The sequence below is a fragment of the Castanea sativa genome, chromosome 5 (genome assembly GCF_040712315.1).
Source record: "Castanea sativa cultivar Marrone di Chiusa Pesio chromosome 5, ASM4071231v1".
NCBI classification, from domain to species: Eukaryota; Viridiplantae; Streptophyta; class Magnoliopsida; order Fagales; family Fagaceae; genus Castanea; species Castanea sativa.
Window position 1 is genome coordinate 3,354,151 of NC_134017.1, and position 15,577 is coordinate 3,369,727.

Genomic DNA, 15,577 nt, shown 5'->3' on the forward strand with positions numbered 1-15,577 from the left:
TTAGTAACGACAATCATGAGCAAACAAATCCAAACTTGGGGTTTTCACAGGTGGTTCTGTGAAAGCTCCATTCTTTCATTCTTTGGACCATTATATTCTGCTTCGGGCCACATCTTGAATGATGTTGCATAGATCACAATAGACCATGTCAACAATTGTTAAAAAAATTGTAAAACATATTGAGCTTGTACCATTACTCAAAAGTGTTAATAGAGGCAGGGCTACCCATCCTGTCTTGAGTTAGTAATGTGTTTTTAAAATGATGATTGATACAGTCGGGCCTTGCTAAGGACTAATAGAGAAACTAGTGATGATACACAGAGACATTTGTCATGTAGTGAACTTTTTTTCTTTTATTATTATTATTTTTTGGCCTAAGGTTTTAGTTATATTCCATAAACTTCCAATTCATGTACGTATTGCAACATATATTTCAATGACAGAAAATGTTTGGTTTCAAATTTCAAATTCAAATAAGCTTGCAGTTATTTTGGTCCAACCCATAATATGGTGATTAAAAAGATACCTCGAAGTGTGTAGTTTTAATTATATGAGTTTTTTAATGAACTAGTTGCGGACCCATGCGATACATGGGAATAAATAATTATTTTTTAGTTTTAGTATAATATATAATTTGTTCTCTAAATTTTGTAAAATAATTTATCTCTCAAAAAATTAAAAAATTAATTTTCATTTATCTATTTCAAAAAATATATCATCATTTTATGGTTTGGATTTGTTTGATTGATATTATTCATTTTTTGAGTGGTCCATATTTTGCTAAATTATGTTATCGTGCATTATATTTTCCTAATTTTTTTTTCTTATACAACTAAATTATTTAAGTTTCAAATATATTATTCAAAATTTTTATTTTCCTAAAAGAGATTATCATATTTATAATTTTTCTTATTGTAAGGGTAGTTTCAAACTATTGATTGGGTATTGTTTACTAATATGGATACATGATATTGGAACTGCATATTTCTTGGACATTCTTAAGAGACTATACCATATTATAAATTTAATATTTAAAATATTATGTAGAAAAAAGTATACTTTATGTTTGAAATTGAATACTTCACCTATCAAAATGAAAGAAAATAATTTGTATAACAACGTAAAGAGAACATGATCTAACCAAAAAAGAAAAAGAAAAGAAGACTGCATAGACTTTATTTATTAAGATTTAATTGCCTTTAACCGGATCTTTATATTGCATTTATTGTTGTTACTATGCTCTTATTGAGCCTCCTCATCCTTTACATCATTGGTTATATTATTATTCTTTTTATTATTTATATTCTACTTTTAAAATTTTGACAATATATATATATATATATATATATATATATATATATATATATATATATTTATTGGCTTTGGCTTTGGCTTTAAACCAAACAAGCACATTGAACAATTTGAACCAGTAATAGCAACCAACCAATTGTCAGGGCTGGTCGAACAAGGAGCACAAATTTATCTTAGGCAGTTTTAAGTTTACATATTCATATAATTTAATTTTGATGTTATAACTAAATAATAAATCAATGAAAAATTAAAATATAATCTATACATATTCATCTTGGGCAATTTTAATATTTGATAGACACATTCAGATACATAGCCAAGTACCTAAGTTGTTGTTCCTTAGGTTCCTTTCTTATGATTCAGTCATGTGACTACTTAATTAAAACATACATTTTCATTTTATGAGAAAAAATCCACATGATATAATCTTAAGAAGGGAACCTAAGGAACGATACCTAAGTCTTGCTCAAATATAAAATCTCATTTCCAAAATACCTAAGTATTATGTCAAAAAAAAAAAAAAAATCATACAAAAGCTATAAAAGAGAGAAAGAGAGAAGACTTATGAGGGAAGACTTGTGTTTGAGATGAGTTTGTAGCTAAAAAGCCAGAGTAAATAGTTTGAGAGTTTTGACTTTTAACAACTGACTAAAAGTCAGTAACTATTTTGTGGTTTATTGCTTGCTCTATATTTTGTGGCTTACAACCGAGTAAATGTTGCAGGTATATGTAATTTTTTTATTTTTTGAGAAACCTGCTGGGTATATGTAAGTAGTTTCCAATTTCCAGTGCACTTTTAATACTTTTCTATATTATATTATATTTTTAAGGGCTACTTTATATCATATATATACATTGATCAATGTACAACTTCAGAAGCCACATAATAGGCACTTCTACTCCACATGTTTGTTTCATATATTTGTATTGATGATAGTGTATGGTTACTTAATTCAAGTAATTAAATGAAGTTTTTTATTTATTTGATATTATTATTAATTTTTTGAATAGGGTTATTTGTTATATTTATATACTTGTGTGTGTGTGTATATATATATATATATATATATATTTTTTTTTTTAAACTTAAAATTTTGTTCTATCTAGTTTAGTCTCCATAAATTTTTTTTTTTGTGACTCCGCCACTAGTTACTGGAAACTCACATTATGTAGGTAAATTGGTATATACAATAAAGGAAAATATAGTGTTAGCTCCTATGTAACACCATGCCCAAGTCCTTGAAACTGGGAAGCGTTGTAACTTTGTTTTCCATGTTGTGAATGTGGTGTTATTTGGGTGAAGGAAACACTAATAATTTGGGGTGACTAGTGTAATGTATTCCTTGTATTATTGTTCCATCATTTGAAAATCTAGTCTTTTTTAGCTCCTTTTTCATCAACTTCAGGATTTAATCGAATTTTCAAGTTTCTATAGCAAGGTTTATGCTTTTACAGGCACCTGGGGCCAAAATTAAAGATAGAAATACTCAAGGACAGTGATCTTGAAGTTAATATTGATTCGCTTTTTATAGTGAGTCGGTTAATGAATTCATAAAATCATTTGTTTTGGGTTGATCTAAGATTGATGGGTCAAGTTGGAGTTTATATGTAACAGAATTCCACATCACATTTGTACTGCTACATATATTTGAATGCTCCCTATGCAGGTACAATGATTTTAACTCGTTGAAATTTCTAACATAAAAGAAAAGATATTTGGGAAGCAAAGATATAAAGAAGCAGTTTGTGAACAAGGAAAAATCAATTCTCTAGCTAATAGTTTGCCTAGCTTGCTACTAAATGGTCCAATTAGGCCTCATTTTCGTTTGCACTTTATATAACAGTCTCGGCAATCTTTAACGAAATAGTCAATTGTGTTGGTTTGGATAGTCCAGACATGCTGTCATAAGTACCTGTTTAAACTATACAATAAAAGACAAGAAAAGAGCCAAGGAAGCACTTAGCGTAAAGTATCACAGCCACAGGGATCCCAAGAATAACCCTTTTGATTAGTTTTGCTCAACTTAATTATGTTTCAATGGCTCCTAACTCTCTGAATTTGCTTACCACATACTTGAACCTATGAGATCTAAACAAAAATGGTTCATTTTTTCAATACAAAATCCTAGTACTGCATATTATATTTGCAAATGGCATAAGAGGGATGTAATAGGCAATAGTGTGCTGTTAAAAAAAAGAGAAAAAAATCTACTAAGGAGTAAGGATGTCTCATTGTTTAAACAAGAATCATTACCTTTATCTAGCTCTAAACTTAGTTATTGTCACTTCATTTATAGAACAAGAAACTCCTGTGACTGAATCCAATTTTAGTAGAGTAGGCATTAGTTATGGAGGGTATGTGACATATTGGATGGCTGAAATTTATCAAGATGAGGTGGAGAAGGTTGGGATTATGAGCTCTGGTATGTGTTACACTGATGACCAAAAGGAGGAGCAGTTGAAGAAGATAGGAAGGAATGTGTTTGATCTTATAGTGCCAGAGAAAGCACAAGATATGAGGCTCTTCATGAACTTGTGTATATACAAGAATAGTCCATTTAAATTGATACCAAATTTTTTCCTGATGGGGTTTGTCCAAGTAAGTTCTTAATTATTGCTTTAGGGGCTAATTTTTAGTTGGAGATTTGAGTTTCTCTCCTTAAATTAATTTCTTTTCAAGCACATATCATTATTCTAAACCCAATTTTTAAATAAGATTATAATTTATTAGAAATTAAGCACCGATATTATTACCAAAGCAATTTAGACTGAAAAGCATGGGACTCATGCTCAATACATGTGATGGCTTTTAAAGGAACAAAAATTTCTCCAATTGTTCTTCTTTGATAAGTTATTTCTGATTAGATTGGAGATCATTTCAGCATATAGAATATTTAAAAGGATCCCAATTGCAACAATAAAAGGAAGATTTGGTTCCATGAAATGCTGATCGTTCCCACCTCATTTTTATTCTAGATTGATTCTCTCTGAAATTTCTCCCATCTGATACCAGATTTGTATGTTAAGCCACACCAAAATGCATGTATTATTACCTCCTTTATGTATTTCACTTCCACCTCGTGAGCATATGTGCACTTTTGTATTTCTTTGTATTGTTAATTATTGTTTTGAGCAATGATTATATAATATATTAATATTCCAACTCTAAATCTCGTGCTTTGTGGCAACACATTACACGCATTATTCTCTCATGCTTGGAATATATATTACACGCAGGATCTTGATGTTAATGAAAAAAGTGACATAAAGATACTACTCTAATTACAACATAAGTTTACTCGATAGGCATTACAAAGTCGTGTGTCAAATTTGAAATACAAAACACAATATTAATTAAGAAATTATTTATTATGTGCTTGATGCAGCATACCGGCACTAATCAGATTCACTATCACATTAATTTGTGAGATTTTTGTAGTAGAAGTGAACATATCTTTAGCATATATATATATATATATATATATATATATATATATATATATATATATATATTTTATAATGAAAAGTGATTTTTCTTGTTTCTTTGACATTATACTCTCATTGAGTCATTGTAAACCTCCCAACCACTCTAGCCAATTTTCAATACCTCAATTTGATTTTTCATTCTTGTCACACTTGCTGATAGCCTGATACACTCCTAACACTACTTCCAGCTATGTGTGGTTCAATAAGCCAGGTGTAGTATTTATTTTTAGATACTATCGAAATTTCAATCAATAACGTCAGTTTCATAATGATTGTTCTTTATTATTATGTCAAAGTTACAATAGATTGTTGAAAATTTATGCCTTGAGGGGTTCCCTCTTGTAGTTTTATAGTCTCATTTTTTCTAAGCATAATTACATTTTTGCACTATTCAGCAAAAACCAATTTTTTTTTTTGCACAGCTTATTATATAATCAAACTAAGTTAATCCAAACACAAGAAAATGGGAAAAATGTACTGGAGCTTCTTGAACTGAAAAATCCACATGATCTACGGACCCCAGTGAATCTATCCATGCACAAGTACACTTTCTTCAAGTGAGCCTTTGATTTTCTACTCTGCAACTTTTTAATTTAATGTGAATTAATTAGTAGGAATAACTTTTATTACAATCCGAAAAACAAACTGGTATATGTATATGTTTGGTGTTTCTGTTTTGTTCTTTTCTTTCTTTTTGGGTCGGGAATTAAAATCAATAAATAGAATGCACACTGAGTTGTGACATTGAATTAGTTTAGTGGCGTTGAATTTGTCAAACATATAACAATTATTCCTCATATTTTATAGTGGGCTGTCATCTGTGTTGTTTTATCAGACAATATGTAAGAAGAATAGGAAGGAGAAATTAGAGCTGGCAGAGCACATGCTATCTCGAAAGGCAGATCCAAACCTTCCCATTCTAACTAAGGTAAACTCGGCTTTAATCTTATTTATTTACATATATAATCATTTTTTTCCTTGGTTACTTGGTCATACTTAATGCTTTAATCACTTCCACTGATTCTGCATATGTTCTGTTTATTTCATTGTTGATCTTATGGGCCAAATGTACATATAAGTATCAAAGCAAAGGCATCTCATCAACTCACTATTATAGCCTCTTAAATTTAAATGTTAATGTCATACACATATTACTTGCATATCTTTTATGCTCTAGAAGCATTTTCTTTGTCTCTATATGCTTTGAATATTTGCCATAGATTAACTTTGTTTTCTAAACCCCAAGGAATTGGCCTAATGGTTTCCAAACCTCATGTGATTTATGAGGTCCTGGATTGAAGTCTCTTAGCAAGCACTAAAAATAAAAAATCTCTGATTATGAGGCCTCACATAGATACAGTCGAAGCAAACTTACAAAATGTAGGCAACTTAGTATATTCAAAGGGACATAAAATTTTAGCTTCTATGTAACACCATGCATGAGTCCATGAAGCCAAGGAAGAATTGCAACTTTGTTTTCCATGTTCATGTGCTGTTATATGGGTGAAGAAAACGCTGCTAATTTGGGGTGAGAAGGATAATATCTTCCCAGTATTCCTGGCCCATCAATTGCAAAGGTAATATTTTTTCCTCCTTTTATCAACTTCAGAATTTAAGCTCAATTTTCAAGTTACATGGTTTATGCTTTTACAGGCACTTGGGACCAAAATCAAGGTTAGCAATACTCAAGGACAGTGGTCATGCAGTTAATATTGATTCGCCTAATATGGTGAATGAATTGATAAAATCATTTGTTTTGGGTTGATCTAAGTTTGATGTGCCAACTTAGAGTTTATATGTGAGAGAATTCCATTTCAAGTTTGTACTACAACTTATATTTGAATGGTCCACATGGAGTTACCATGGTTTTAACTTGAACAAGTTCGCTATATAAAAGAAAAGACACGGGAAGCAAAGATACAAAGAAGTGGGATATTATTTATAATTTATGTAGTTTGTGACCAAGAAAAAATCAATTATATGGCTAAAAGTTTGCCTAGCTTGCAACTTAATGGTCCAATTAGTCCTCACTTTCATTTCCACATGATATAACAGTCTTGGACATCTTTATCGATTATAGCCAATTTTGTTGGTTTAGCTAGTCTAGACATGCTGTGATAAGTACCAGTTTAAAGTATACAGTTAAAGACGAGAAGAGTCAAGGAAACACTTGGTGTAAAATATCACAGCCACAGGGGTCCCAAGTATAACCCTTTTGATTAGTTTTGTTCAACTTAATTATGTTTCAATGGTTCCTAACTCTCCGAGTTTGCTTACCACATATTTGAACCTATGATATCTAAACAAAAATGGCTCATTTTTTCAATACAAAATCCTAGTACTACATATTATATATGCAAATGGCATACCTCAGAGGGGCGTAATAGGCAATAGTGTGCTGTTAAAAAAAAGAGAGAAATATCTACTAAGGATGTCTCATTGTTTAAACTAGAATCATTACCTTTATCTAGCTTCAAACATGGTTATTGTCACTTCATTTATAGTACAAGAAGCTCCTCTTGTGATTGAATCCAATTTTTCAGAAGGTCTTCTGAAAATGAAAGCAGGTTGTTTAGGAAAAGAAAGGGCTCTTTCACTACTCTGCATGAGATGAACTGCCAACATAGTTGGTCGATCCACTACTTCTTCTTGTACACATAACAGCCTAACTTGAATGCATCTCAAGACTTCATTGGAAACACATGACTCCTTTATTGATGAATCAAATACATCCAAAGCTCTATCTTCTCTCCATAGTTCCCAGACCTGTGTGGTTGGTCGCATTATCTATAAAAAGCTGTACTGTAAATGAAAATGGTAAAAAATTGTTGTTTTCTGTTACTTACATGCCCTTTAACGTTAGGGAAGGATGCTTTTGATAAGAATCACTATTCTTCTTGCCACTTACTATCTCCAATAAGATGACACCAAAACTAAAGACATCTGATTTTATTGAAAACTTTCCAAATATTGCATACTTTGGTGAATATAACCACTGCAAGTAAACATTATCCAAGGTAATCTTAAGGTTTTCATAATGCTTTAATTTCTTTGTATATGTGCAGGCGTGCAAGTCTAGTGTGTGTGTGTGTGTGTGTGCGTCTACATTTATGAATGTTTTATACTTACTATGTTCCGACAACTCTGGTTGTCTTGTCTTGAGTTTGGCCCTCTTTGAATATACGGGCCATGCCAAAATCTGAAATCTTGGGATTCATCTCAGCATCTAGTAGGACATTGCTGGCTTTAAGATCCCTATGAATAATCTTTAATCTTGAGTCTTGGTGAAGATACAAAATCCCCCGAGCAATCCCAATGATGATTTCAAATCGTTTACTCCAATCTAAGAATGAACTTCTTGTATGATCTGCAATAAAATTTTGCTCAAGTATACTCAACATGTGATGTTGAAATATGTGGTTCTAGGTACTTCAAGCATATTATTTTTTGCACATGTGTAATAAAGGCACATAAAATATGAAGGCCATAGATTTTTAGAAAGAATACATACCAAAAATAAAAGAGTCTAAACTTTTGTTGGGCATGTATTCATAAATAAGCATCTTTTCTTCCTCCTGAATGCAACAACCTAATAGTTTGACAAGGTTCCTGTGTTGAAGTTTTGCAATCAACATAACTTCATTTTTAAATTCTTCTATTCCTTGTCTAGAACTCTTGGAAAGCCTTTTTACAGCAATTTGTTGTCCATTTGATAATTGGCCCTGAAATCATGACCCAAACTTAAGCTTACTCATGACTATTATTTTAAAGCAACAAGTCTATCTGCTAGAGGTCATGTTCCAGACACCCTTACAGAACATCCTCTCTAGTGGCCTTGAGCTATATCAAGAATCTTTGCTCCGAAGGCCTTTCCACACTCTCCTCAGCCTGTCCCAACCTAGTCCCCTTCCTCACCCTGAATTGGATCAAAATTAATTCTGATGCAGCGCTGAACTCCTCCACAACAAATTTGGCAGCTGTAGCTCGAGATCATAGAGGTGATGTTGTTAAGTCCGCAAAATTTGCTTAATAGTACTTTTTTAGAAAAAAAAATTGGGTGAATAGCATATATTTGAAGTTTTTTAGTTAGTTAGATTGTTTTTCGTAAGTCGAGTTTGACAAACTTGAGTTTGGGCTGAAAGTTGAGTTTGACAAACTCGACTTCCAAGCAATATTGATGCATCCTGCTTGGAAGTCGAGTTTGACAAACTTGACTTTCAGCCCAAACTTGAGTTTGCCAAACTCGACTTCCAAAATCAATCTAACTAACTAAATAACTTCTTTCGTGTACTGCTTTCCTAAAATTTTTCTAAAAACATGTCAAAGTTTGTTTGCCTATCCAAGCTAAAGCGTCCACCATTCTCTAGGCAGTGGAGCTTGCAATCAAAGAGCTGTGGAACCTCGTCTGTTTTGATGGAGATACCAAGGCCTGTTTTGACCCTCTATCCTCCCCTGACCTCCCCCATGACTGGACTATTAACACCATCATCAGTGATATTCGTAATCTTGCTCGTTCCTTTTCTTGTTGCAATTTCGTTTGGGTCAGGAGAAGTTGTAATGCAGCAGCTCATGCTACTGCCAAATTTGTTTTTTTTTTTTTTTTTTTTCTAGTCCTTTTTTGTATTTTAATTAGGGTAATCTTCCCGAGGTCATCGAGTCTATTTGTAAAAATGATTATCCCGTTTGTTCTGTTTCTTGAGTTTCAATATCATTGCAGATTATAAAAAAAAAAAAAAAAAACTTTGGTCCTACCTTACAGTAATAGAATATAAAACAGATAAAAGTGCAAGAAAATCTACAATGTCTATGAATTGTAATTGTACCTTAAATACAGAGCCAAAACCACCTTGCCCAAGTTTGTTGGTAGGAGAAAAATTTTCTGTGGCAGCAAATATGCAGCTTAGATTGAAAATCAGTAAATCTGGATGTGTACCACTGTCCTTGCGCTCATTCCCCTCAAAAGAGCCTTCAGCACTCGCAAAATTTAATGATTGATTGTGCACTGTTCTCTTCACTGTCCCTAAACATAATTGAGAGACATTGCTTAATACGACTTTGTAATTGAGCATCTATATAATATAGTTCACATCATGTGGTGGACTAATCTAAATGACTCCTGATATATGAAACATTTTGTCATAGCTGAGCTGAACACATGTATATGTGAACAATACAACGCACAAGTGATTTTAAATTTTTATTTACCTTTTCTTTTTTTCTTCTTCATTAGCCATATATAGGCTAGTAAGGATACCAGAAACATCGGTACAGCAATAGACAGTAATGCTATAGCCAGCTTCCTCTTCTTGCTAAGAGAACCTTTGGATTTCCTTGTATACTTAGCTGAAGGAAAAAGAAAAAAAAAAGTAAAAAGAAGAAAAGAAAGAAAGAATGAAAAAACATGATTCAGAAATTGAAAAAGAGAGAATGAAACTTTCAAGAAAATGCAAGCAAGTGAAGAATGCTACCTAACTCAGTTGCATCCACACGAACATTTAGTTCCGACCCTTCATCTGTAAACTGTAAAATGTCCATTAATCCACCATACCATGCCAAGCATCCAGTTCCCTTCCCATCAATATTCATGCTGGTAAAAGCTGTGCAAGAGCAATTTGTCAAGCAAGCCTGCTCGCACTCTGAGCTACTCATACTCATGCCTATCCAGGCTGCATCAAATGATGAATCGGGAAGGTTCAAACGCTCCAATTTAACAAACCCTTCTCCATTTTTACACATAGAGAACCCCGAGTTCTTCCTCACACGACCCTCAGAACCATCTCTGAGATACCAATCCCTTGGAGACCTAGGCTCATACCCTGGCAGACACATGCACTCAAACATATTAATATTATCAGGGTTGCATTTACTATACGAACCACACTGCCCATACTTGTCACACCGGTATTTAGGTGTTGACCATTGTTCCATCATAAGTTTCTGACGCAATCCAGTGTTGTCCAACACTACTCTTGTCATGATAGAAGGATCCTCAACAAAGTAGGTGCAAGATATCTCATCTTGGTTGTTAACAAAATTGGACTTTTCAATCGATGAGGCTGTTGCATTGGACACATTATACCATGGCCAAGGAGTTCTCCAATATGGGGTTGAACCGTTGTACAAAAACACTTGTGGAGAGCCATTGGGATTCATCTTATAGCTATAGATTCCAGTTCCAGGGTCATCTTTTGACTTCCAAGATGTTAGGAACATGTTAATCCCAGTTCTAAGATACAAGCCAAGCTTCATGTTTGGAAGCAAAGTATCTGTAGGATGGTCAAAGCTTTGCCACAACACCTTTTTGTTATTGTCCTGGACTAATACCAAGTTTCCTGAATCATGAAGCTGAGCTACCGAGGAGGTTGTCACTTGGTCTTGGGCAGAAACATGTGTAGACCAAAGTAGACGGTTATTACTGTCATGGAGGACAAGATCTCCATATTGGTTGATTGAGAGAACTCCAGAGGAATCATTAAGAGGATCGTTCCTATTTGCAACCCACACAACAGTTGTTGTGTCACTTTGACATACCAAATGTCAAGATACTTACGGCTAGAGTTGCCAGGGCTGAAGAAGCCTAAAGCATAATTGTTGTCTTTGGAAATCAAAGATTGGCCATCCTTAATGGATTGGTTTGTTGTTAAGGTGTCAAGGGAAGAGCAAAATTTGAAGAAGAGAATGATTAGAATCAAAGACTTGATCATTTTGTTTAGCACATCCTTTGTTTTTGCAAATGGTCTTTAAACTCAAACAAATTATTATTATTATTTTATTTTATTTTTTATTTTAGTGGTTGAGACCAAAAATAAAAAAAAGGTTAGATTAACGATTGTGCGTGTGGACTGAGAATTCTTTAGGAATTAGGACTATAACAATGATTGCTTTAGAGCACTCAATGGGTGCATAACAAAAAAAGTGGTGAAATTTATACAATATTGCACAAAACTCACCGGCATCAGATTGTGCGTCGCTGTGTAAATATGCTAGCTACAGTAACGTGTAAACACTGTAGCTTTGTATTTTAATTTTTTATTATATATTCTCTCCCCTCTCTCATAATATTCTTTTTCTTCTTCCTCTAAATCTATTCTCACTGTCTCTTGAATCCCAGCATCTCTACAAATTCATCAAAATCATCCTAAATTTAGATCTAATCTCACTAAACCCATATACACAAATTTAGACCCCAAAATCATTAAACATATATGAATCATTATACCCATTATACAAAAAAAAAATATGAATCATCAAACCCATATTGCATAGAAGAAGAAGAAGAAGAGTCAGCGAAGAAGAAGAAGCACCAGCAGCAGCGGCGGCGAAAGAAGAAGAAGAAGAAGCCGTAGCGGTGAAGAAGAAAAAATTAATGTACTGGCCTGTCAGCTCCTATAGCTGGGTGCATTGTACAGGGCGAAAATTGTGGTACATGCACAAGAGCCAAGTCGTTGACTTGGTTCTTGTGCATGTGCCGCAATTTTCAGTAACAACTCCAAGCTTGGGAGTTTTCACAGGTGGTCTTTTTTTTTTTTTTTTTTTTGGAGGAACTATTACCAAAATTTTATTACGTGTACAGTAAACTTCTGTCATGTATTACTAAATGGGTGGAGCTTGTGTCCAGTGGCCAGTGCCACTGGACACGTTGCAATGTGGACAAATGTCCAATCTATCTAGTGACAACTAGTTGCTGAACACAAACTATTCCCTTATAAAATTGATCATTTGACAATTCATTTTTTTAGATTCATAAAGAAGTTATGAAGTCCGAACCATTATGTTTTGCTTTGGCCTATATCTTAAATGGGCCAAATTTGCCATCTAACATCATTTTTGAAACATATTTGGTTAATTAAAATCATTTTTAAACTTATTAGCAAACTAAAATTTTGAGTGTTTTAGACACGAGTTTATTGTATCAACTTGAGTTTCATATGCTTGTAGAATTGATGTGGAAAATTATCCATGTAGAAATCGAGTCTCTAAAGAAACAACGCAACATCAACAAAAACAAGGAAGCACCAAACCAACCTAGAGAGATCATCAATAACAGAAACACAAAGCAAGAGATTAGAAACAAAAACCACGAAAATAGAAACATGAAGTAACAAACGCAGAGAGATAAAAAAGAAAAAGAAAAAAACAAAACATGAAGCAACAAACCTAGAGAGATAAAAAAAATATAACAAAAACCACGATGAAGGCAACCTTAAACCTCCCTTACCCAAACCCCCATGAACCCAAATCTCCCTAACCCAAACCCCTCGGCTTAGATTGAACCCAAGCAGTGAAGCTCTAGGCGAAAGTTTTCCTCTAATTCCTTCATTTTTTTTTCCTTCTTCTTCTTTGAGTTGAATAAATCAGATTTGTTATTTGTGTAAAGTAGGAACTCGAGTTCACATGGATTTTAATCTATCTCAGCTCTGCCAGCACATGGAACTCGAGTTGCCACAGTGAACTCAAGTCTAAGAGACTCGAGATGTTAGTTTGCCAGTAAGTTTGGAAATGATGCTAAGTAAAAAAATATGTTTGAAGATGGGTGTTATATGGCAAATTTGGCCTCCTAAATGATGTTGCATGGATCACAACAAATCATATTAATAATGGTAAAAAATAAGTTATAAAACATTATTGTGTCTACAGTTACATTTCTCAAAAGGAGTTATAAAAGCAGGGCTACCCATCCTACTGTGAGTTGGTAATGTGTTGTTAAAATGGTGATTGATTTTGGGCTAGCATTAGCTAATTCAATTGGGTCTTGCTAAGGATTGAAATAGAAGCTAGTGGTGAGACACCGCCATACTGGGAAATTAATTATGTAGTATTCTTTCATTCTTCTTCTTTTTGCTAAAGTTTTTAGGGTATCATGTGCTTAAGATGTTGTACAGGCAAGTACTCTCCTTGCTGAGGAGGAATAATTATCACTTGTTTTGGATACATGCTCTCTTACCCTTAATGGGTCCTAAAGATGTGTGAGAGCCACCTATTGTGATAGAGTGCAATATGTATGGGGATTAAGAGGGTATTGCACTATGTGAAATTCCTCTCAATAGTAGAAATTGAGAATTAAAAAATTAAAAAAAAACAACTTTCAATCTTAACCATAAGGGACAAAGTCTAAATGCAGTAAATGTCCCATAGCCTAACTGGCCCATCAGGGCCAAGAACAAAAGAAGGCCCAAACCCAGCATAGTGGGCCCAAACCAAGGTGGGATCTAGGAGCATCTCCTGAGCATGAATTATGAGAGAAGAAGGACAAGGTCATCACAAAATTTCGAGGAGTACCATTTTAAAAAAGGGGGGGGGGGGGGAGAAGCCTCTCCACTGAAGATTGCTCGAGGAGCGTTCTACCTTTGGACAATGAGTTGTCTCTCTTCGTACAAACACACCTACCTCCAAGAGCATAAGTAGGGGCAACAAGGGACCAAGTGAACAAACTAGAAGGAGAAAAACCTCGGAGGGGACAACCATCACTTTCGCGTTAAATGCGCCCCAACTATTAGTAGTGTCGCATTTATGGCTAAATGACACAATAAAATAGTGTCAAACAACCAGTCGTCAATCCATCTTTACCTCAAAAGAAGGGGGAAAGGAAGGATGTGACAAGTATTTTACCAGATCCATGCCTACCCTACAAATGGACAATAGGGAAGGGACCTTCATGAGTATAAATAGGAACAGATCCCTTGTGCATTGGGGATCAGGAAAAATTGTGTTTAAGAGAAAGAAAAGAGTCAAGTAGTGCAAATGAGTCTTTATGATTCTACAACCTTATTGAGTACACTCCTTAGGTATGCTGATGATCTTTTATATGGTATAAAAACAGTTTTGTTCATTTCCTTTTGTCAAAGTCTCTTGCTGTAATTCATTTGAGATTCCTTGTACATTCGTGAGTTACTTCTTAATCCACCTCTACAAATTAATTGATTTGATTTAAGCCCTAATCCATAGAGAAATGGATTTTACCTATACATCGACCATTGAATAAAAATAGTTGGAAGAAGTAAAAAACTTTTATGAGATGATCGAGAGCAAATGCATCAGGTGCAATATCCTAAGCCGCTATATATAATATGTTTTTATCACAATCCACATATATGATATAATTGTAACAGGAGACAGCATCTCTTTGAGGAGAGACATATGTACCATATGAACCAAACAGTTCGATGGTTGTAATGTAGTAAACATTGATGGGCCTAATTGGTGAATGAACTGATAAAATCATTTGCTGTAGATATAAGTTTGATGTATGAAGTTAGGATTTATATTCCATAGTCTTCCAATCATGTATGCAACATATATTTGAATTACAGAAAAAAAATTGGCTTCAAACATGTTTGGAGTTATCTTGCTCTTCCAATCTATGATGTGGTGATTAAATAAATTATTTATTTTAGTTAGATGACTATTTTAATGAGTCATGTGATTTGTTTAAATAATGCACAAAGATAGTCTTATTAATCGTCACATAATGACTTGGAAAAGATAAATCCAAACATGTTTGAATGTTTGAAGCCAAAATTTGTTTTTTGAATGACCCGTGGAGGTAATATGATTTTAATTTTTCAAGTTTTGGGTTGCAAGAAAAGACACTAGGCCCGGTTTGAAGGAGACATAAAGAAAAGAAGAAGAAGAAGAAGAAGAAGAAGAAGACATTACGCAGCAAAGACACTAAGAAATGGGATATTTTAATGTACTTGGAACTTGGTGCATTTTTTGAAATAGAAAAAAATCACCTGGCCTGATTAATAGTTTCCCTATCTAGTTTGCAACTTAATGGCCT

At 33.7% G+C, this 15,577-nt stretch overlaps 2 pseudogenes; one reads left to right on the forward strand and one right to left on the reverse strand.

The window, feature by feature from the left end:
- The window catches only part of LOC142634548 (uncharacterized), a 39,779-nt pseudogene extending 33,193 nt beyond the window's left edge, over positions 1–6,586 (forward strand).
- Positions 6,587–7,119: 533 nt separating this feature from the next.
- LOC142633566 (G-type lectin S-receptor-like serine/threonine-protein kinase RKS1) lies at positions 7,120–11,501 on the reverse strand (annotated as a pseudogene).
- Between the last annotated feature and the right edge of the window lie 4,076 nt (positions 11,502–15,577).